The sequence below is a fragment of the Vicugna pacos genome, chromosome 7 (genome assembly GCF_048564905.1).
Source record: "Vicugna pacos chromosome 7, VicPac4, whole genome shotgun sequence".
NCBI lineage: Eukaryota > Metazoa > Chordata > Mammalia > Artiodactyla > Camelidae > Vicugna > Vicugna pacos.
In genome coordinates, this window is record NC_132993.1 from 64,676,717 (window position 1) to 64,702,129 (window position 25,413).

The 25,413-nt window shown below is 38.6% G+C and overlaps 1 long non-coding RNA gene across 2 annotated transcripts in view; it reads left to right on the plus strand.

The window, feature by feature from the left end:
- LOC140697438 (uncharacterized) overlaps nucleotides 1–25,413 on the plus strand; it is a 432,985-nt gene that overhangs the window by 191,121 nt on the left and 216,451 nt on the right. The window contains exon 3 of one of the 2 annotated variants that reach the window (XR_012074526.1): nucleotides 14,375–14,447. The exons of the other annotated variant lie outside the window; for it this stretch is intronic. This is a non-coding gene — a long non-coding RNA (uncharacterized lncRNA). The remainder of the gene's footprint in view (nucleotides 1–14,374; nucleotides 14,448–25,413) is intronic. 2 annotated transcript variants of the gene reach the window in all.

The window sequence follows — 25,413 nt, forward strand, 5'->3', positions numbered from 1 at the left end:
ACATGACTCTTTTAGGGGTGAAATGATATGGTCTGAATGGGATGATGGGGTGTCCATTTAAAAATGTTTACTTTAGCTGCTAGTTTAAGAATATTCTGAATGGCAAAGAGAAGAGCAGGAATAATTGGGAGGTTATTTTAAAATTCCAGGCAAGAAATAGTAGCAGCTGAGGGTGGCCAGAAGTGGTGGAACTCTGGGTATATAATGTTTAAATTGCATCCCCTAAAATTTCTGTCTGCAAGGCTACCATAAATAGCTTATATAACTCAAGTATGAGAAATATCCTGGCACTGACTCCTCGGTATCCAACATAGCTGTGATGGTTCAAAATAAGGGAACATTGGCATCAGAGGTTCTGGAAACGTTCCAGTTCTTGATCAGGATAATGATCTCACGTGTACTCAGCTTGTGAGAATCCATCAAATCATACATTCCTGATTTCAGCACTTTTCTGTACACATTTTACATTACACGTTTAACAAGGTGAAGGAGCCTGTCCTGGAATAAAAGAGACTAAAGAGACTTAAAAATGCAGTGGTGACACGTCGCTCTTGTTCAGTGGCTGCAGGATGGTACAGGTGATTATGAACATTTGAACATCCTTGCTTTCCAACCCCCTGATGAGCTATACTTTTCTATGTGCCAGTTTTCTGCAAAGACCTTTGCCATAATAACAAACTCGTAAGATGTCTGTTCTGTTGTGATGGGGTTACTCAGATGAAGGTCTTTCCTTCCTTGTTAGTATTGGACCTGGTGGGATTGAGACACCTTGTGGAAGTGAGATGAGTCTTTGACTTGGTGGGAGGGGGAAAGGGGCATGTCTAAGATCACCAGAAGAGCAGAGAAGCCAGTTAACTTGAGAATCTTGCTCTCTTTGCCACTGACTTTGCAACATGACCTTACACTTTACTAATACTGCAGTCTTAAAAAATGATTCTGTACTTTGAGGGAGTTCAGAGAAAATTAATGTTTAAAACGGAGCATTGGACCCCAAAGACTCAACTAGTGTAACTGGAACACATTCTGGAATGTGCTAATGTGCACATTTTTATGTATTTATTTTTGAATAGACTTAAGCAAAGTTGGCATTTATAAACAAAAATGAATACAGTGAAAGATTCCTATCTTGTAGAAAGAATTTGACATGCTAGACATAATTCACTGGGACATTCATTTGTTGAAAACACAGTACATTAAGAGAGAGCATTTGCAGGGAGTAAAGTCACAGCGAATACATTGGCACTATTTCCTGGCTTTATACCTAGAAAGAGTAAGCTTGGAGGGACTTGCCAGCATTTGCTTGGCCATGTGAGAAGGGCACTTGAAAGGACAAGTTGGACGTTAGTGCCCTGGTGATATTACAGGGAGCATCATTTGGATAACCACACTCAATTCTATTGTGTTCTCTATTCAAGTACTTTTAAGAGTTGGTTTTGAAGGTAGAGTTTTTCAGTGCCTGAGAGGGATGCCTATATATGTGTAATTACCGTCCAATGCAAAATCTGATAATCATTACATGTCAGCTAATCAGCTTAAAAGCAATCTCAAAGAGGATTTTTGTTTTTTAGAGCCTGCTTTTAAAAGCTTAAGAGGAAGCAGAGAGGAAGTCTTTCCTACACTGAAAGAGATGCAAAGATACCAATCATTGGCTTTTGCCGGGCTGACAGTGCACTTAACTTCTGCTGCAAATGCATTTTATTGTAATAGGATGATGTGAAGAAGGATGCTTTGCCACACACATGCAGGCAAATATTACACTCCAGGGCTTGTATTAATAGCCATCCAGACCATATGCTCTCCTTAATCACATGCCTTGCCTTGTGAAAACTGCTTTCCCTGGTAAAACCTAGTGTGGCCATCTCTCATTTATTTCCTTTTTAGAATTTAGTCTAGGCACTCAAGCTAATAAGTACTACTACATTTAATGTATTGAAAACATTGCCATTTTCTAGTTCTTACTAGACTTGATACATATAATAAAACATTGGAGGTTTTTAACATTGTTTATATGTTTGCTTAATTGAATAGAATTTTGTGGGCTTTAAAAATGTGATCAATGTCCATAACTGAAGTTAAAATTAGTTTTCTGTCGCTTTTTTTTAACCCTTTACCTACTGGGTAAACTTAAGATCATTCTGAACAAAATTCCAAATAGAAGCAGGATTCTTCCCTTCAGCTCTCCCTCGAGGTGCCCAACATGGTCTGTGATTTTTGAGCTTCTGTAGAAATGGAACCTTGAGGATGGGGTTTCCATATTGGTTCTGGATTATCTGAAAGTATTTTTCAAATAAGCTTTTATTTGCTGTAACTATAGGACTAAGATTTCTGAAAACCAAACCTAGAGCCTAGTCCTGAAGTTACCTGAATTTTCATGCAAATTCAGTTCATAGCCTTGTAGATTTTCTTTTGTTGATTACATTCATCTGGAAAAAGTAGAAACCAAAAATTGAGATGCGGGCATAGGGACAGAGCCTGATAAAGCTGAGGACATTGAACTCTTAAGTTCTGAGCCTCCTTTGCTAAGACAAGAGTCTCTTTATCCATTGTTGGTAGTGGTTAGTCTCTACTTGTCTGACGAACAAGAAGCCTCCTTTTGAGGTAAAAGCCTTGCAAAGCACTGCTGATCCTTCTTGGGACCTACCTCCATCTAATGTCTTCTAGATCTATAATCAGACTAAAATCCTGGGGCCAGCTCAGGGGTTCAGTACAAAATATGACACATGAAATAGTGTCATATGCACCAAGATAATTGCGATTTTACCAATTTATATTGACAGAATCCTAGAGTGCAAGTATGGAAATGAATTCTAAGGTAGTTGGAACAGCCTGGGAGAAATATAATCTTGGATTGGGCTGAATTTGTTGATATGGATGAACTAAGCAGAGATTCTGAATCTAACGTTTTAGCTTAAGTAGCTAGGATGAATCTAAAAGTTTGGTTAGTTTGCTGAAACATGGGTCCTAAGATGACCTCCACTAATTGAAGTTGAAATTTCTGGAGTTCCTTGTACTGTAGAGGAAGATATTCAAAGTTTAGAAAGACTGTAATTCAAGAGTGGGTCTATAATGTAAGACCTGTGTACCCAATTCTGAACTATGTCCCACTGGAGTGTCCAGAGGATGCTCCTGTCATCAAAGCTCTAAGAAATATATTTGTAAAGGAGCTCAGTATTGCTGGAGAGCTCTGTAGATCCTATTCTCTCTAAGTTAGGACTGATAGTGGGAATATTGTCATCAAACTGGACTTCTCAAGTTCAAAGGGGATGTTGAGAACCCTGGGTGGCAGAGATCAAAAGGTGGCACCTAATTACCAGAAGCAAGATGAGTGTAGTTTCCATACTGGACAGCAGAGCTAAAGAAGTAATCAGAATTTGACCTGCAGAAAGATCTTTGATGATCATGGCGTCTGTAAAACTGGAATATTTTTATAGTCTCCTATAGCCTTACTTGAATTGTTTAAGTGGCAAGCTCTAGGTCTAGAAACAAAAATCTGACTTGAATAACAGCAATAGAATCATGTCATCTTAATCAGTTCCCAAACTCAATCGATTTCCCAAAATTTCCAGACCCAGAGTTCCTTAAATGAGGAGAAGGCCAGGTCTCCTTGAAGAAGGATCCTTTGACACAGCCAATATTTTATACTGGGAATCTCAACATTCCTCGAAGGGACCTATTGCTACTTACCAGAGTGGTAAATTGAAGAAGGGGAAATAACCAGTGTTTGGGGGAGTTACTGGATACTAGTTTCATGACACATTTATTCCTAGAAACCCCAAATGCCATTGGGGTCCACTAGTCAGAGAAGGGGCTTATGGATGCAAGGTAATCAGTGAAGTTTTTATTTGGACATTAGTGGGCCGGTCCTTGAATCCATCCTGCGATTATTTTTTCAGTTTGGGACTGCATCGTCTCAATGGGCATACTCAGCACTTCCAGAGTCCCCACGTTAGTTCCCTGAGCAGAATGATGGCTATTTTGATGGCCAAGTGGTAGCCCCTAGAACTTCTATCTACCAAAATTGTAAATCAAAGACAATAGTACATATTTGAGGTCACTGTAGAAAATACGGCCACCATCATGTGCTTGAAAAATGGTGACTCACATCTACACAACTTGCATATTGGCTTCTGCAATAGACAGATAGATCTTGGAGAATGTCAGTGGACTAGCATCCCCTAATTAAGTGTTAACTCCAGTTCTAGCTGCTATTCCTGATGTGGGTTTTTGGGGGGCAAACTGACATACCCTCATAACTTGGTATGTAGCTATTTACCTGGAAAATGCTTTTTTTTTTTAAACCCTATATAAGAGCTAGTAGAGATCAGGTAGAGTGGTGAAATGGTCTTTTGAAGACTTTATTACAGCGCCAGCTAGATGACAACACAACACAGGATTGGACAGTGTCCTCCAGGATGTGGTGTATTCTTTACGTCAGTGTCCAGTACATGGTCCTGTTCTCCTAAAGCCAGGATTTGTGAGTCTTGGAATCAAAGGGTGAAAATGGGAATAGATCCTCTCACAGTTCTCCTAGTGATCCATTAGCAAAATGTTGGTTCCCTGTCCCAGTGAGTTTTGGCTCTGCTTGTTTAGAAGTCTCAGTTCCCAAGGGAGTAACACTTCCATCAGGGACAGAGTACTAGTTCCCTTAACGTGGGATTTAATACTGGATACTTTGTGTTTTTCATGGTAGTGAATCAACAAGCAAAGAAAGGGATGCTGTCCTGACTGAGGTTGTTTATCTCTATTATCAAGAGAATGAATGTGTTGCTGTGGGGGTTGGAAGGAGAATGTGTGGAATACAGACATCTTTGGCATGCCTCTTAGTACTTCCATCGCCTGTGATATGAATTAGTGGGAAGACTATAATAATCTAATACCAATAACTCAAATACTTCAGAAATGAAGGTTTGGGTCATCTCACCAGGTGAGGAAACTTGAGCAACCAAATAGCTTCAGAGGCAAAGAGCAAATAGAGGCAACGTGTAATGGGTAGTGGGCAAAGGAAGGTGTAAATACAAGCTACAACCACATGACCAATTAGGAATGAGAATTGTAATAGTTACATCAATTTCTTACTTATTTTTATATGAATTTACTTGCATTTTATATTATCACTTGTAATATATTGATCCATTCTTTTCCATTGCTTCCCCTTCCATTCCTTTACTATCTAACATGAGATGTATTCAGAAGTGGTTAACCTACATTACAGAACATCAAATAGGGTGTATGATGCTGATCTGCTGGCTTATCTCATTGGAGCAGGGCATCATCTGTGCTTGCAGATTCTCCAGGTCTCCTCTTTTACCATCTCTGAGTTCCAGGCCAGGCATGTGTGTAGCTCTGTGATGAAGGGTATCAGCTTCATCTGTAGGTCACCAGTGGGATAAAGGTTAAAGCACTGAGAGGCAGACACACACTCCAGTGGTTTAACTTTATCTTTGCAGGCTTCAGTCTGTCTTGTTCTACTCCTCTTTACATCCACCTTTTCTTCCCACTGTGGGTTTTGCTGACCTATAGTGACTTTGGGTTCACCAACCAATGCAGAGGCAACAGCTATTTGTAGATTTCTTCATCAGGTTCCCTTCCTGTTCAGTGCAGCTGGTCCCAACCTTTGTCTTCTGGAATTAGACTGCCCTATCTTCTCCCACAGTTGGGAAAAGTCTCATATCTGTAATAAACTTGGGCTGGGTAAAGTCTCATATCTATAAAAAAAATCCCTTAATAACACTTAGATTACTGGAACCCTAATACAGCAGTCATCCTGATCATTAATACCAACATTTACCATGTTGCCAGTACTGCTACAGTTTAACTTTTTCTAGATCTGAATTTTAAACTATAGACTATATTTATATTATTATTAGGATTTTGGTTTTATTAAATAAAATATTGTTAGCTTTAAGAAAATGTGCAACATTTATAACTGTGAGGCTGAGGTTAGGATTTTACTGTTTCTTCATCCCTCACCTGCTGAACCTAACAGACCATCCTGAACAAAATACGAAATAGAAACAGAATTTTTTCTTTAATTCTCACTCCCTGGAGCCAACTGTGGATTATGATTTTCTCTCTTAGTTATGTTGTTGACTTTTGGGTGAACCTCTAACTCCTATGCATGTATTTTCGGAGGTTGACACTGAGTCCAATATTATAGGATCATGGGGAGAAAGTGTCAGCTTTGCTGTGGGGGCTTTTTGTGCCTGAATGGTTAGACCATATTTAAATGCTAGTAGCTCTCCTCAGTACGGGTATTTCATTGTGCCTGGAGCACAGTGTTTTTGCTAGGCCATGGTCCACACATTAGAAAAAGAAATGAGAGGAATTTCTTTCTGCTTTTATCCATTGTAGGTTTGATATGTCACATGACATGCTTCTTAAATTTAACAGAGCTTAATGCTTCCTGTACTGTAACTTTCACCCAGGAAGATATCTAACACATAAACCTATTTGGGTCCTGGAGAGAGAATCTTAGGTAGTTTTATCATAGCAGAATCCACTTTTGACTCAAAACCAGTATATCCATATTATATTGTAATGAAAGAATTGGGCTACATGGAAGCTGTTAAATAAATATTGTAATGCAGGGATCTAACAGTGATCAAAGTTATATCAAATAAGCTTACTATAATGATAGGCTTGCATAAAACCTCATAGGTTCTCTGAATATCATTGTGAACCATCCTTGTTCATATGAAATTTGTAAAAATTGCATTATATTGCATGCAGCTTTATGTAACATTATGTCTGGGACTACAGAAAAAAAAAGAAAAATTTTTTATTTCCTCAGAGGTAAAAATTGAGACAGTTTTTAACAAGTGAGGGAGTGTATTATTTTTGCCATACATATAGGAAAGAAAAATATCTCCTTTTTACATTTGGATTGGAAGTCATTCAAAAGTCAGAAATAAAGAGGAAAAGTATTTCTTGAGCTTTGGCCTAATAGATGCAGCCATGATCTGGTGTAGCATTCAACCATTCAGTATGTGAACCTAGCTGGGATGAAATACAGCTAAAAAACAATAAAAGTAGGGGGAAAAAACCCATAATAATAGTTGTCTGTAATGTTTATTAAATTGGTCAAGGACTTGAAAATAATATCTTTGATAGGTCAGGTCGTAAATTCTCTAAATTTGACAGCCAACTCAAAAGGAAAATGCAGGCTTTCAGACAGCTGCCGACTGTTAAAGAATTTTTATCACTGACTAATCTTACCTTGTGATTTAGGAGATGTTAGGGATTACATGAGGCTTAAGTCAGGCCAGCTTCCATCATTTTATCTCCTGCATCCTCTTTTCTGTGTTTTGCTGCCATTAAGAAGTTACATAAATATTCCCAGGGCATAATCAGTCAGGCAGTCCATCTTGTCCTCTAGGCTGGCTGTGAGGTCATTCCGGGAAAAATGAAGGCTTTAGAGGATTAGGCTATGCATTGCAGGAAGCATTAACAAAAGGTATCTCCTCATGTGCTCAAATATATTTTACTGAAATGATAAAAATCATTTCTCAAATTGCAAATGTTGGACTTGATCTATCTGGGCTTACAAAGATTGAGAAAACGTGATTGTGTTTCTGGACAGATTCTTGCTTCTGGTTCATCTTTTCAAACTCCAGAATGATGAGAGGAAAATGAAACTCTTGTTTCATTCCTCCCCATTTCAGTATTAAGAGTATATGAATCAATTTCCTTTAGCTGTGTTTATACTCAATTTGGCATTTATTTTCTTTTATGATAGGTCAACTTATTTTTATAACAACCATTTTACACCTGGATTTGCTGTGTTTTAAACACACATACATCCTTCTTTTTTCCTCAAAGGCAAGCACTGAGGAATCTCCCTGTGTACTATCTTCTTGAATATAAGATCAAGTAGACACAGGTGGAAAGATAGTCCTGTTGTTTACTGCATCCTCTTTAAGATACAGATCAATTTGCAGGTAGAAAGAAATGTTAAGCTAAGCATTGAGAATCTATCCTTATTCCTGTAAAAAGGGAAAAAGAAACAGAGGAAGAAACTGACAGGAAGTGTTTTGGGAGAGAAAAGGTAGAGTTTTAGAGTTGGAAAGCCCTTACAGGATGAATCATTGAAGAAAATACAATTGGGTGTTAGTGCCCAATTTTTGGTATTTGTTGCAGTAATGGATTGTGTTGATAATGTGTTTCAGCCATGCTAGAGCTGGAACTTTGAAATATATCTCTATGTTTATAATAATGCCCCTTAAAATTTAAGACCTAACACAATATTACCTAGAAATTTCCATACACTATAAACAGACATATGGTTAGTCAGGTAGATGGTACCCTAGTAGATCCACGGAGATAGGTTGTGTGTTTATTACACACATAGGCACCTCGGTGCGTACCGGAAGTATGGCAGGTGCTCAATAACCATTCACTGAAAGAATGGATGTTATTAGCTCAGAGTCCTTTATGTTATTATGTTGTTATGCTCCAGGTCACTTTCGTCTGCTGGCAAGGAGAGCACTGAGGACCAGGGAGGTTGTGACCCACTCCGGCTGCCCTAGTTAACCTAGAAGAATCAGGATTAGAATCCAGGTCTCCTCAAATAAATTTCTGAATATTCACTTAAATCTTTTTTTTTACTCTGATCCCTGCATTGCAAAAGCAAAATCATAGCTGAGAAGTACATTAGACCATGTTACAAAGCTATATTTGAATTTCTTTATTTCACAATATACTGTAAGAAATAAATACTATGGAAAAAAATGTAATGGTAGTAGTACTGGTTCATGGATTGTGTGTTCCTGCATGTAGCAGCCATATCTAACAAATGCTATGCTCTATTTTCCAAGTTTTATTTTTCTCGGTCTTGTAGCTCCCTTGGATTTTACTGTAGTAACAGTGTCATCAAGTAGTTTTCTTAGATTAAAAAGCAGTTTTCTTGGATTAAAAAATGATACCAGCATTTTGAACAAGGAAACTAAAAAAAACATTTTATTTTATTCTAAATTAAGGTATAATTTACATGCAGTAAGATTCACTGCTTTTAGTATGTAGTTCTGTGAGTTTAGGCATGCATTCAGGCATGTAACTAACTACTACCACAGTCAATACACAGAACAGTTCTACCACCTTAAAAAAATTTCCCCAAGCCCTATTGTAATCAGTCCTTTCTCTCAACCCTAGCCCTAGTAGCCACTGACCTGCTTACTGTCCCTACAATTTTGCCTTTTCTAGGATGTTATAGAAATGATATCACCCAGTGTATCATCTTTTGAGACTATCTTCACTTAGCATAATGCATTTGAGATTCACCTACTTTGTTGCAAGTATCAGGAGTTCATTCCTCTTTTTTTTTTTAAATTGTTCTAAGTCATTTATTTGTTTATTTATATTGAAGTATAGTTGCTGTATGATATTATATGTTATAGGTGTACGATATAATGATTCACAATTTTTAAAGGTTATACTCCTTTTGTGGTTATTATAAAATATTGTTATATTCCCTGTGTTGTACAATATATCCTTATAGCTTATTTAATACCTAATAGTTTGTGCGTCTTACTCCCCTACCCCTATGTTGCCCCTCCCCCTTCCCTATTCCCTGTGGTAACCCCTAGTTTGTTCTCTATATCTGTGAATCTGCTTCTTTTTTGTTATATTCACTAGGTTGTTGCATTTTTCAGATTAATATCTAGCATATAGAAATAGCTTATTCAACTCAACATCAGAAAAACAAACAACTCAGTTAAAAAATGGGCAGAAGACATGAATGGACATTTTTCCAAAGAGGAAACGCAGTGGCCAACAGGCACATGAAAAGATGCTCAACATCTCTAATTATCAGGGAAATGCAAATCAAAACCACAAAGAGCTCACACCTGTCAGAAAGGCTATCATCAAAAAGAACAGAAATAACCAAAGTTGTTGAGGACGTAGAGAAAAGGGAACCTCCTATGCTGTTGGTGGAAATGTAAATTGGTGCAGCCACTGTAGAAAACAGAATGGAGGTTTCTCAAAAAACTAAAAATAGAACTATCATATATGACCTAGCAGTTTCATTACTGGGTATATATTAAACAAAAACTAAAACATTAAATCGAAAAGATACATGTACCCCAATATTCATAGTAGCATTATTTACAATTTGGAAGCCATCCCTTCCTACAGCAAGAGATTCAGACGTCGTGGGCTAAGGCGGTGTGGATTGCTAGATGATGGAGAAGTTCTCTCTGGCATCGAGAGATGAAGCGAGACTGCAGAAAGCTGCCCTCTGGAGCATCAGAGAAACTGGTTGGAGAATAAGCCCCATAAGCCCCCTTGGGGCCAGTTGCCATACCAGAGGAAGGGAAAAATCACCCTAGGACTGAGAAAATAAGCCCCTTTCTGTGCTATTTCTTCCAGTGTCCCTCTTTGTCTATTGGCAAAGCCCAACATTGTGCCAGCTGACAAGGGAGAGATGTTCCCAGGGATTTTGCTTCACTCTAAAAATGCAGGACAAAGAATTGTGGATTTGGAAGAAGCAAGACATTGATAACTGGCACCTGTGTGAAAATAAACTAGTTGTAAATATACAAGGTATCTTAGGAGACTTGTCCACATAACAGCTAGAAAACTGGATATAGAACAATCTTCCCTGAAGGCTTTGCTGAAGAATCTTTCCTCACCTCTCCCAGCTTGTATCTAGTGGCCCAGGTATAACTCAAGTCTCTGCCTTGATCTCTGTGTGGGCTTCTCTCTGTGTCCTCTCATCTTGTAAGGAGGCTCACCCTAAATCCAGGATGATTTGATCTTCAGATCCTTAACTAATTACACCTGCAAACATCCTCTTCCCAAATAGGGTCACAAGTTCTGCGTGGACACAGATTTTGATGGACACTGTTCAACCCACCACAATCATTATACACAATTCAATTGCATTTGTACCTACTAACAATGAGCACTTGGAAAATATAATTTAGAAACTCATTTATAATCACAACTAAGAATAAATTCAGTAATGAATGTGCAAGTCCCTTATACAAAAATCTACCAAACATTGTTGGGAGAAGTTAAAGAAGACCAAATAAATGGAGAGATAGACCGTGGTAGCTTGAGGTGATCATATCAATGGTTGGCTTGTGGCATAAGGAAAATTTGGGGTGAGGTAAATGTTCCAGGTTTGATGGTTATGGTAAATATATACATGTGTATAAAAATTTCGTTGTTCTATGCACTTTAAATGGGTGCATTTTATTTTATGTAAATTATAGGATTATGTGGTTTATTAAAAAATCCAAACAACCTGATAATAAATAATCTCAGCATCCAGTGTTGAGAATGAATGCCAGACTGTGTGTTCTTCATAAGAGAATGGGACTTGAGAAAGTGCAGACATTTTTAACTCCTTATTAGAGGCTTGTGGCTGGGGAAAAGGACGCCAATTTGGGTGATGCCTGAACCACTTCTGTCTGCCTCCAAAGCCCATCCTGAGTACATAGCACTGTGTGTTATGCTCCCTATTTTCTAGATTGTTTCTTCTTGCACATCACGCTGTAACTGTTTGCCTCTGGGAAACTGGGAGACTGGGAAGAACGCCTTCATTTAATCTCTTATTTTAGGCACCTGAAGTGATTGGCCCTAGGTCAGTGTCTGCGAATTTATTAGCTCACAATACAGAAAGATCAGGGCTGTGCTTAGGAATTCGGATTAACACCTGCAGGACCTACTGGATATCACACTACTGTTTGCTCCTAATATGGTTTCTAGCAGAACATTCAGGTTAAGTTGAAATAAGAAAGAATCAAAGTAACAAAGGGTAGAGTAAATTGTTTAAATCTCAAACTGAGTTATTTCTGGTTCAGTTTCGAGTTCTAGGGGATGATCTTTATTAGTCCTTTGATATAATCTAAACCAGCTATTCCATTTTAGGGGAAGAATCAGTGTTAAACTTGCCAGCACAGAAATTCTTTGCCACAGTTAGCCTCACATTTGATACATCTTAATCAGGTTATAGCACTGGTTATACCTGAGCAGGAAAACTGCTCAGGGGTAGAAGCTACTAATATGCATTTGTTCTATTTAGCTGTATTTTCCCCTATACCTTTGTGTTCTAGACCCTGCAGTGATTGCTTATTCCCTCTTGGGGAAGTTCAGAGTTCTGACTTCATCTGTGGGGTCTCATGTGACTGGAGAGGGGGGAGGGTCTAAATCTCTTGGAAAACACACAAGCACCTATTTTCTAGCACTGTATTATACCAGCAGGGAGGTGCTCTTTATAGTTATAAACCCTGCATTACAGTTGAAACTCTGCATTACTTTGGGAAAAAAGAGAAATTGCTTTACTTGAAACGTCCAATTGAGCCAAATGTTTTGACCTCCAGTATAAAAATCAGAGTGGTCGCCGACATTTTGTTGTCTAACAGCTGTTTCTCCTCTTTGTTAACGACACCCTGATTCTATTCAGGTTGCAATTAACCAGCCCCAGGTGAGGCTGATTTACAACCAGCTGGAGGTGGCAACCCCATCCCTTTATCCACTGATTGGTCTAAGTGTGAGCATGTGGCTTACTTCTAACCAATGAGAAGTAACGGGGAAATCTGCTGGGGAGGGTTTCAGGAAAATGCTCTTCTGCTGCATTTGAGAACTGCACGAAGAGAGCGCTGCGCGACGGGGAGCTGCTTTTCTTCCCTTCTTTCTTTCTGCCTTGGTACCAGCTCCTGGAATGCATTCCCTGCCCTTGTGCTCCCTTAGGGAGACCATGTCCTCACCCCTCATCTCTCAACGGGATATGCTGCTTGCAGAGGGCAGCCGGCCAAGCTCTAAGGAGAAGGGTAAGCAGATACGCCTCTCGGACCTCACGGTCTGGTCTGGCGTTTTTGCGTTATCGCACCAATCCTACTACTTCAAACTTCTTGTTACATGAGGAAGTGGGATAACGTTCTCATTTCAGCTTCTGATGATCAAGTATTTTGTTACTTGCTGTGGAGAACATTCTGACCTCCGATGCGTTGGTTAATACACACTGTTGGTTTCCTCCTCTCCTTCCCTCCTTCTCTAAAACAATGTCAGCCTCATTGCAGTGCTTACAACTGAGTTTCAAGCAAGAGTTAAAGTTGCTACCTCTTTGCAAGTTTTTAATATTCTTGAGAATCTTTAGAAGATGGAGTCGGTTCAAAGTAATTATCTTAATTATGCGTTTCTTGGGTGTCTGTTCTCACTCAGTGAAGATATGTTAAAATAATGAGACCTGAGGCCATTGTTTATTTTTAGTGCTTACATTTAGACATTGTTTTTCATGTCCTTAGAGTCTGAAGTAAAAAAGAAGAAATAGAGAACTGAATAATTAGAACCTGATGTTTCACTTGGTGTTAGCAAGAATGTGCTTATGTGTTTTCCAATCAAGGCAACTTTACAAAGTATTTAAACTATACCTTTACTTTGCTCTTATTTCATGTAATGTTTGTTCCATGATTTATTTTTCTTTTATTTTTAAGGAAATGCACTAACTTTCTTTATAGACCCCTATAAGTAATTTAGATCCTGACAAATGACTGCCTGGTGTGCAAAGAGCAGAGTATAGGTGGGTTTGGGCCACTCATTACTCTGACTTGCTGGCAGCTCAGCTGCACCTGGAGGTCCAGGGGAAAAATCTTTCTTCCTCATTATGTATGCTCAAGTACCTTTTGAATATTTCAAAGATTTATTTTTCTGCCAGGTATAGATGGCCCCCATTGATACCTTAAACCCTAGTCAGAAAGCTACAGGGCCCTTCATATTGCTATTAAGATGGAATTGTTTATACTAAAATGCATTGTTTTATTTTTCTCCTCTTTGGTACGTATGCCCTTTCTTCAGGTAGCTGGAGTATTTCTGCAATATGTAGTGTGTCTATAAATACTTCATTACTGCAAACAAAAATAGCTTGTACTCTTTTTGTGGGTCAGGGTAACCAGTGGCTTTGTGAGCATCCCCAAAGCTCCTAAGGGTAGTTGATTAATTAGGGAGTTGAAGTGGAGATCACAGTGATGTTGGTTTGATGCTTCTTTGCTCAGGTTTCTTTTGGAGGAAACCTTCAGAATTACTTAATGTGTACTTCACTCCTAGTCTCTGACCACATGGACTTCCATACTAATTATGACTCGGAGGCTTGTACTTACAGATCTCACACAGATTAAAAATATTTTAAGAGAATTTTTTTAATTATCCAGTAAAAAATGCAGAGTAATATCCCAGATAAACGTTATAATTTTTTTAGTCCCTTATCTCTAAAAAGTACCTTTATTATACTTAGTGTTTGCAATTTGAATCTTGTATTAATCTTTTAAAGTTTTCATTGACTTTATACCTGAATATTAACTACTTTAGGCTAAAATGGAATGGTAGTCTTTATTTCTGATGTCTAAACATCTCTAATCTCTTTTCTCTTAAAAAGGGCCATCAGTTTCCAAATAAAGTAGTGGTAGAGGCTGAGATTATGGGCAAGAATCCCCAGAAAACTAAACACGGTAAGTGTTTTCTAATGAAGCTGAAGAGGCTGTGCCAATGGTTTTAGACGGAAAATGGAGAGTTGGATTTTACCAGATAGAATGGAAGAATTTAGTAAAATGAGAAAGAAATTCTAAGAGATGAGGTGATGATGATTTAAGAATTTTCACTTTTAACCTTATTCTTATATATTATTCAGTGTTTAACAAAGTACCTCATGGGGGCTTGAGATAGAGGCAACATACTAAGTAGTACAAAGGTATTTCAATATTTCAGAAGTGGATACAGTCCTTCCAAAGAATGCCAGCTAAATAGTTGCACTGCCTGCTTGTAGTAAGCATCCCACGTTGCTAAGAGCTCAGAACTTGGTGCACAACAGAACACAACAGAGCCTCTGCTCTAACTGTATCTCTTTTGATTTCTGAGCCAATAAATGCTTTGTTTTTAGCCCACATTATTATTTTTGTTGGCTTTCTGGCCTACACAAAAGTTGATCTTGTTTTTTGTCGTCGTTGTAATTTTAAAAAACCTATTAAGGCAGGGTTGGGTAAGTGTTTAAGGTATAAATTCAAAAATACCAGACTAAGAGTGTTCTAGTTTTAGAGTATCTGGTTTTACATTTAGGTCTTTAACCCATTTTGAGTTTATTTTTGTATATGGTATTAGAGAATGTTCTAATTTCATCCTTTGACATGAGGCTGTCCAGTTTTCCCAGCATCACCTATTGAAGAGACTGTCTTTTCTCCATTGCGTATTCTTGACTCTTTTGTCATAGTTTAATTGACCAAACTAAATGGAAATCTCCTTGACTGTATCTTTTTATTATATAATATTAGCTTTCCTGTCAGTGCTATGTGTTTGGGGGCAAAATCATTTCCCACTTCAGAGTCAGCTTAACCTGACAACTCATTCTCTCCTCAGACCACTCCTATTTTGCTACCCTTCTCACTGGTCCACCAAAATGGCAGATCTCCAACGACTCCCATCTCCAGAGCCAACAGATAATTTTATGTGATCTTCCTTGTACTCCCAGCAGCATTTAACCACTTGACCTCAACTCATCCTCAAAAGGCTCTCTTCTGTTCGCTTATGGACTCCCTGTTCACACTTTTCCTCCTACCTCTCTAGTCATTCCTTTTTAGTATTCACTGTTAGTTTCTCCTTTTGTTCTCAACCATTTTCCTCCCAAGTGATTCTAATTACTTCCTCTGCTTTCAACACTATAGTCTCCTATCTCACAAATTCATATAGAAGTCTTCTGAGCTTCACATTTTTGTACCTAAACCCCTGGATGACACTTGTGTTTAGGTGACTCCAAATAATTTTGATCTTAGTATACCTGAAACTGAACTTTTAAATTTTTTAGTTTTGGATTTACTCTTCTTCCAGGCTTCTGTATCTCAGTAAACTCCACCAATATCCTTATATTTGATCCTGCTAGAAATGAAGGAATCTACCTTGATGCTTGTTTTCCCCAAACCCTCATATAAATCCATGACCTAATTCCAAAGGTTTTGCTGCCAAAGTATGTTTGGAATCTGGCCACTGTATCCATTGCCACGACTAGTTTACTGAAAACTAGAAGCGTGTCCCCTTTAGCCACTACATCAGCTTCCTGTTTGGTCTTTCCTCTTCTAATCTTGCCATATTGGAATCCATTCTCTACAAACCTAGGCAAAGAAATATATTTGAAATAGAAATCAAATTTTGTAATCTTCTGGGTAACTCTGAGTTCTCCCAAGGGGTAAGCACCAAGGTACAATTAAATGTATGTGGATTTTATTGGGCAAACACTTTGTTAAAATTAAAAAAAATATGATTGAAGTATAGTCAGTTTTACAATGTTGTCAGTTTGTGGTGTACTTCATACATAGACATGTGTATATTCCTTTTCATATTGTTTTTCATTATAGGTTACTACAGGATATTGAATACAGTTCCCTGTGCTATATAGAAGAAACTTACTATTTTATATATATTAGTATCTGCAAATCTCAAACTCCCGATTTATTAGGGAAACCCTTAAAAGAAAAAGTGGGGATGGAGCTGGGAAAGGTTAAAGGTTCATCAGACTATGATACAGGCTGATTCCAAGAGAAGGAGAGAAGGAAAGAAGGTTGAGTATTAGCATCTAAAGACTGTGCTCAGTCTGATGTGTCAAGGCTGTAGAAGTGCCTTCGAGTCAAAATTGCCTCTCAAAAGTCTGTGTCTCTCAGGAATTGATCTGCTTTGTGTGTGTTGTGCAGTTGGTCATGGCTTGAAGCAGCCTGTGGGAAGCGTGGCCTTAGGGTATACACTGTTGTGGGTGTCACCATGTCACAGCTGGGATCTTTGGACAATGATGCCACCTAGAGTTGGAGAACTGTGAGGCACATTCTCATGGACATCTGTGTTCCTTTCCTTGGGCAGCTGTAACAAGTTACCACAAACTGGCTTAAAACAACAGAAGTGTATTCTCTCATAGCTCTAGAGGCTAGGACACCAAGATCAAGATGTTGGCAAAGGTTGATTCCTTTTTTTTTAATTAATTTTTTTTAACATTATAAACATTTTTTATTGAGTTACAGTCATTTTACAATGTGTCAAATTCCAGTGTAGAGCACAACTTTTCAGTTATGCATGAACATACATACATTCATTGTCACGTTCTCTTTCGCTGTGAGCCACCACAAGATCCTGTATGTATTGGTTGGTTCCTTCTTGAGGCATGGAGAGGAAACCATTCCACGCCTCTCTCCTAGTTTCTGGTGGTTGCTGGCAATTTTTGCATTCCTGGGCTCTTAGATATATGATTCTAAAGCCTGGCCCCATCTTCACGCTGCCCCCTCTCTGTTTTTGTATCTTCGTGTGTCCTCTCATCTTCTTATAAGGACAAAAGTCATTGAATTTAGGGCTAATCCTATCCTAGTATGACCTCATCTTAACGAATGACATCTACAAAAGCCCTATTTCCAAATAGGTCACATTCTGAGGTTCAGGATGGACATGAATTTATGGGGAAACTTAATCTATTAAATTGATGCACATGCATCCTTAAAACTTAATAGAACACAAATACGTTAAAATGAGTGAGTTTTAATGAAGATGAGTATGATATAAAAGATGTCATTGGGATGGTGTAGGAAGGAAAAGGAAAGCCTCAAGTCAGTGGAAACATGAGAAAAGAGGCTCTGGGAGTCCTAGAGATGGAGTATGATGTTCTACTGGAGTGGAAGAGATGCTTCAGAGTGAAAATACACAGAGCCTGACAGCTGATGAAATAGAGGAAGTGAGGGAAAAGTTTAAATGCTTGATCTGATTGACGGGCAGTAGTGGAAGAGGAAAGGATGTTGAGTAAGACAGCAGACTGGTAAGTTCTTAGCAAAGAGATAAGTTAAATTTGGGCTATTTTGACTTTGTGGAGGTGGAAAGAGCAGGTAGTAACATGTTTTAAGGTTGAAGATGTTGAAATCATAATGAAGGAGCTCCCAGAGAAAGGAAGGGTTATTACTAATCTTACCAGTCTTGGATTAGAGAATAGTTAATATCCCTTTTCCCCAGACATACAGGCATGTTTCTGAATGGTGAAAATCCTTTGTCCTGTTTATAGCACATCTCTGAAACAAGCCAAAGCAACAAACACGAACCAGTCACTAAACTGGGGATAGGAGTTGAGCGTTCCTATAAAACAGTAAAATGGTGTTCCTGTTCTTGAAGAGCAAAGTATCCTGGGCATGAGTCAGAGGAAGTAGAAATACAGGCACTTTAATTCCTTATATTTCTGCACTACAGAACAGTGCAGACTCTGTACAGTGCAAACCCTAAAAATCTGCTCAGTAGATTTCAAGCAAAGAAAAGCTCAGTTGCCCTTCGGATGTGTATATTGCACAAAGTTGAGCTGTTTGGCAGCATTTTCTTTCACAGTACTTTTATGCTCTCAATCAGAGCAACGTCTGAGTTTCTCAGCCTTAGCACCGTTGATATTTTGGTGTGTGTTTCAGGGGCGGGGGGTGTGCTGTCCTGTGCATTGTAAGATGGTTAGTAGCATCCCTGACACTACCAGTAGATGCCATTAGCAAACCCCCTTGCCCTCTGCCACCCAGTGGTGACAGCCAGCATTTTCTCTAGACGTGGCTAAATGTCCCATGAGGACAAAATCACCCCTGGTTGAGAACCTAGGGTTTAAATCTTAGCTGTCACATTAAAGATATACTTTGCAGAGTAAGAGCTCTTAAAATGATAACATAATGAAGGAAATGGGCTAGATAAATTACATATCAAGCAAGGAGGATTTGATTTGAAAGCTCTGAATACTGCCAGCTTTGCTAATGATGGCTGTATTGCAGCCAAGGTGCAATGGTTATACTTGAGAAGTCTTTCAATCACCAGCCAGGTTTTGGAAGAAGGATACAGCAACAAATGGCTGCTTCTTTCTCATCTCCTGGACCTTAGATTCCATTGAGAAACTTTCAATAAGGAGATTACCTGATTGCTATCCGTGACCACAAATGGATGCCTAAGAATTGTCAAATTAGTCTATTTCATGTGCCATCTTGTTTGTAGTTTGCTAAATGTCTTGGATGAAATCTCTGAAGGTTGGAAAAGCCCAGGAAGGCTTTTTGATGTACTCAGCTCTCTTACTGCTCAGTCTAATTAACATAAATGTTATTGACACCTCCTACTTATTACCAGTATTGAATGTTGGGTTTTGAAAGATTTTCTGAGTTGCAGCTGGGATTTCTCGCTGAGATTTGTTGGTATTTCTTTTTTCTCACTTAGAGTCTCATCACAGCAGGTTTTCTCTCCCGACATTGTAAGTTCAGTGGAGCTAGCATGCTTTCTCCTTCCTAATTCTCTTTAGCTTTTATTTGTAGCTTTGTTCTGTGGGGATTCTGAGCCTACAGCGAGTAAAGCGTGGCAGATATCAAAACTGCTGACACTTTTTCCGAGCAGATTGAGAGAGCAGCCAAATTTCAGGGCTGTGCTTAATTTGAAAAATTGGTTAGGAAGTCTTGCATGCAGGGAAGCATCTGGGATGTTTGAAAAACAGCACTGGTTTTCTGAGCTGGAGAGAGGAGGCTGTTGACCAGAGAGAAATGAAACAAGCATGCTGTTCTGCCTTCAAGCATTTTTTTTCTTTTCTCTCACTTTCTTCTTTTTTTTTTAAGTACATATCTTCCGCTCCTTTTATCATTGAAGGGCTTTAAACTATCATCATGCATCCTCCTATCGGACGGAAGGAGAGTAACTAGAGAGGCTCAGATACAAGAGTACCTGGCACAAGGTGCCTGTCGTCCATCACACTTATTCCCCGCTGCTGTTACAAATGCTAAATGGCAGCGTCAGAAGACTTCTCCCCATGGTGTCTCCAGCAGGAGTTTCCTTGACTGTATAGTAATCAGACGTGACCAGATGGTGATGAGTCCGGGAATACTTTCTGAGAGGATGCTTTTTAATCATTCCTGCTAGGCTTCCTAATTCTACATGGACCAATCAGCTTTAGGCTGTGCAAATTAGAAGAAATCTCATGGTTTGGACTAAAAGATGGTTACCAATTGTAAATTGCCCAGAGTTCAATGGAAGGCTAATTTTCCCTGTCTGCAGTCATTTTAGTTTTAAGTGGCTGGCATGACAGATCGTGACAGATTGACAGCCATTGTCTAGAGACCCGATTCTGTAGGCTTGGATCTTGTTGGTGCCTCTGTATACATTTAGCCTATATCAGAAAGATCACTGCTAGGGTCTTAGGTCTGTCTTTTACTCCATACACCCTGAGGTTTGAGCTTCTGAGTGAGCATTTGAAGTTCATGATTGTGGGTGTCCCAGGTATCACTCAGATCCCTCTTCAGAGTCAATCTGCTCCTTTGCAGCGCTGTTGGCTGCTCTTGGAGAAGGGAGCTGCTTGATCACTTGACCTTGTTGGTCTCCTTGAGGCACTCGTCTCCAGGGTTGGGCTAGGCAGGGTACAAAGGTCCTTTGCTCAATCCTGGACAGCTCTAAAGGACCAACCCCCCTCCAGAGTTCCATCGGGGGTTAGCTGAGGCCCCTGGGGAAACTGTCCTGCAGTTCAGCGTCTCCCCAGGCCCAATCTTGCTGCTCTTACTCCGGCACAGTTTCCCCTTAGAACACTCCTCAGATGGCTTCCTGCACACACATCTCTGTCTCAGGAGTCTGCTTCTGGAATGCAAACTAAGGCAGCCACTTATAGAAAAAACAAGCAGTGAATGTTGTGACCTCTCTTCATTTCAAAGACATCTCTCAATTGCAGCCTAAGAATGATTTATCAGAACGTGATGATATTTGTCTTTTAATGCTAGAGGTAAGTGACTTTTTTCCATTAAGTAAATGATAATCATGCAGCAAACATTCATCAGGCATCTTCTTCATGCTAGTTATTGGGCCGGATGCAGGCAACATAAAATAATTGGACTGTGAGCTCCTCAGGAGCAGAGACCCTGAGAGAAGGTAGTATAACCCCTTCCCCGCAAACCAATAATAGACTGTAACAAGAGGAGACAGTGGAGTAATACACACAGAGCCAAATGACATTTGCAGCTTCTCACCATCCATCCCCTCATCCCTCCCGCTTCTGGGCCCCCTGTCTCAGAGTTGTTCAGGATAGTGGTGCCTCCCATATTCTTATAATTCTTTTATTATTTAGAAGTATACTAATTTTGTGCTTGCTGGTCTTAACTTACTCTCGATTACAAAAATGCCATTATATGTTCTACAGCTTTTTAGAGATTCTGCTGTGTCTTGGAATGAACGTTTTATTTCAGTGCAAATGTTCCTTCTACTCTGGTCCATCATTACAGTTTGGTAGGACAAAAATTCTACTCGTGTTGATTATGCACCATGTTCAAGTTCTTTATGAAAATCGTTGTCTAAATTTGTGTTTAAGTTTTAAGTTGAAGTTGGGTATTTGGCAGATATGTTTTGGAGAATTCTGTCATCTATTTTATGTCATTAACTTGAGGATGTTTTCAGTGGGAGTGAGACTTAGAACTACTGAAGGCTGTTTAGGATGGAAACTGTTGAGTGTAAGAAGTTATAACTCTTCTCAGATTCTACTGCAATTCTATTCCTAAGCTAGTTATGTGAGCACATTTGAAAGGAAATTGTATATGTTTAGCATATTTAATGCAGGCAACACAGTCAAATGAAATTTGTCAATAAAGAAAAGCTGAAGAGTATCATTTTGTCAGATTAATGAGAAAAAAGGGAAATGCTGTCCTTTAGATTTGCTGAACTTTTTTTTTTTTTTTTTTTTGGTTAGGTGTTACTTGTTGACCACACATTACAAGTAAGAATCATTTTTGAGTTCACATTAAAAGGAATCAGGTGTGCAGAATGGATCGGGTGGAAGCTGACCAACCACCTTTTGGAGCAATAAAGGAAGGTGCATTTTCTATGTGAGTGCATCCCCTAGCAGAGTCTGCATGATGATCTTGATGATCATAGGTACTCAGTTGTTATTTCAAAGTAAGCAGCGCAGTATGGCATCCTAGTGAGTTAAGGCTTCGGTTTTTTGTTTTTTTTTTTTTTAATTCTCTCTCCCATGAATTTTCAACGCACTGACACATCTTATGTTGCCTGCCTTGCTTCTGGCTTCTTAATGAATGGGATCTGGTCTGGGCACACAGCCCTTTATTGCTAGAGACATCTTGCTGATTGGGAGAATGTGGTCAATTGCAAACTGTTCTCTCAGGTTAAGGGTCTGATGCCAGACTCCTGAGGCGTTCCTTTACTGAGCGTCAGGCACAGCAAGAGGATGGTAGGCTTGGGCCAGGGGACAGGGAAGAGAGGATGAAATGTTGGAGGAGAGAGACTGCTAGGTCCAGGCTCAAAGTAATCACCTGATAGGCAGCAACAACTATCAAGTCTTTCAGCTACAGCTCAGGTCCTTTAGCTACAGCTCACGAACAAGTGACTCTGTTTCTTTTTTGAATATAAATCTAGACTCTTCAGGACCATCCTGAACATGCTTCTGTAAAACCCAGACCAACCTTTTTGTATTAGTTGACCCTATTCTATATAATTTGACACTATTTGTCTATTGTGTCCACTGACTCAGTTTCTCTTTATACAGTTTACCTCAGAACATACCTTTGGACCTTCTTCTTCTGTCTTTCCTGTAACACAGAATTTTCCCTGATTGTGGGCCATGCTCTGAAGGTAGCACTGGAGATGACTTTAGATGACTTACAGAACATTAAATAATACCCCATCACAGAGAGAAAATTCAATTGCGTCTCCTTTTTAATTTTTTTAAATTGAAGTGTAATTTACAGTGTTAGTTTTAGGTGTACAGCAAAGCAACTGAGTTATACATATACATGAATATATATTTTTTCTTTTCAGATTCTTTTCCATTATATGTTGTTATAAGAGATTGAATATAGTTCCCTGTACTATACACAGTAGGTCCTTGTTGTTTATTTTTTATATAGCAATGTGTATTTGTTAATCCCAAATTCCTAGTTTATCCCCATACCTGCCCTTTCTCCTTTGGTAACCATAGTTTGTTTTCTGTACCCATGAGGCTGTTTTTGGTTTGTAAATAGAATTTGTATCATTTAAAATTTCACATATTTGATATCATATGATATTTGTGCTTTTAACATTATTTTTAATTCATACTTTAAATTGAGGCAAGTGTCTTTACAATCTTGCTAAAAAGTCTTTATTTTCACAAAGAAAGAACAACTCTCGTGCTGAAGCTTGTGAAATTTCATAGATAATAGTGTTGGATTAAATACAGATGTTTAAAATTACAATTATTTAAAGACTATTTTTAGAGCAGTTTTGGGTCCACAGCAAACCTGAGAGGAAGGTGCAGAGATTTTCTGTGTACCTCCTGCTCCCGGCCGGGGATGGTCTCTCCCCCACTATAAACACCCCCACCAGATTGGTACATTTGTTACAGCTGATGAACCTACACTGACACATCAGTACAGTTTACCTTTATGGTCATTTTCCACTCGTTATATTGAGTAGTACTAGTTTTCTTTTGTAGTAGTGATGCAAAGTTCTGTTTCAAAGTAAAGTAAAAAAATGCTGCTGGTTCAAAGAAAACTATGAAATAAGCAGTGATGCAGGTGGCATGCTAACATGGCAAAAGTCCTGAAGTCTTTGAATAAGTGGAATTTGAAAACAGATTTTTTTTTTGCTTTTGTTCCTCTGAGTAGGGTTCTTGAGTGAATCTCTTCTGTTTCTGTGGCTTTAAATACTGCCAGTGTATTGAACTCTCTCAGATACACATTTGTCTTCTGAGATTGAGGGTCATTCTCTAAGTGTCCACAGGCTCACCTGATCAAATGTGAGTTCTTGTTCTTCCTAATGAAACCCTTCCTCCTCCAGCGTTCCCACTCACGGCTAGTGGCATCCTTCCTCGCTCTCCCCCAAGGCAGCAGCCTGAGACACTTCCTGAACTCCTCTCTTCCATCCTGTGTTCTCCGTCATTTTCCAAATTTCTATGGCTTCCCCTTGAATCTGTTTTGAATCTACTCTTTCATCCATATCTGTTAACAGCACCATAACCCTGGCTCCTGCAATCTCTCTCTTTGATCAAGACCCTTGCTTCCCAACTGAATTCTCTGCCTCCTTTGATTCCCCTCCTGCCATTCAGCTCACCACTGCCTAAGTTATTTTGAACTGTATAAAACAATACACATCACTCCACTGTTTAAACCCTCTGTCAGTTTGCACCTTCTTGCCTGAAAATGGTTTAAACTCCATTACTTAATATGTGAAGCCCTTCATGGTCTCCTTTTGACTAAGCATCCATCTTTTCTCACTTCCTGACACACTCTTCTGATTTTCCACCTTACACCATGCATTATAGCAACATTTATGGTTCCCTAGGTGTTATATGTTATATCTCTTTGCCTCTGAACACATCATGCCATCTACTGAAAATAAAGTGTAATATTTAAGAGCAAATTATTTGGGTTTGATGCCTATCACTGTCATTTACAAGCATATGATCTTGGTCAGGTGACTTAACCTCAATTACTTTATCTGTAAAATGGGGATATATACTAAGAAAAACAGATCTCACAGGTTTGTTTTGAGGATGTAATAATTTAAAAATCTGAAGTGCCTAGAACAGTGCTTCAAACATAGGAAGTGATATATAAATGACTTATTACTGTCACTCTGCATGCCTTTTCCTCATGTCAACTGGGTAAACTCATATAAATTCTTAAAGACAGATCTAGTGTCACCTCCTCTGTGAAGTCTTTATTCATGTCTCCAGGGGTAAGTGTTTTCCCTTACAGTGTGCCCCACTGTAACTGTAATGTGTTTATTCTAGCAAATATCATACTTCATTGCTTTTTTTTTTAACTACTACTAAATTGTGAGCTTCTTGGGAGAAAGGGTTGTATTTTACTTATTTTGGTCTGCAAAGAGTACGTGTTCAGTTTGTCAAGTGAATGAATAGAGTGACATGGTCTTTAAAGAAAAAATTACCACGGAAAATTTCAGATATACTCAAAAGTAAAGAAGCTCATACAATGAATCATCATATATCTTGAACGTAGCTTCAGCCATCAGTGTACTGCCACTTTGATTTTTGTCTGCTCTCTCTTTATTGGTAGAGTATTTTAAAGCAAATCTCAGATACCGTATTTTTAATTCATATATAGAAGGTATCATTAATAGATAAGGAACTAGATTAAACATAACCGTGATGAACCAATTGACAATAATTCCTTTAAATCATCTAATACTCATTCCATGTTTATTTTCCTCAGTAGTTTCTGAGATATCTTTGGGGTTTTTTTAAAAAATTTTTTTTCATATTTGAAACTTTTTTATTAAGATATAATTAGTATCATATTTGAAACTTTTAATAGTTATCAGAAGTTTAATATAAAAATATCAAAATAGATCATTGTTCCCTTATTAAATTTTATTAAAAAAACCTGCTAGCCAGACCATTTGTGATTTTTAAATTTCCTATTAATATACATTCCAAGTATTTATGAGAATCCATGCACCTCT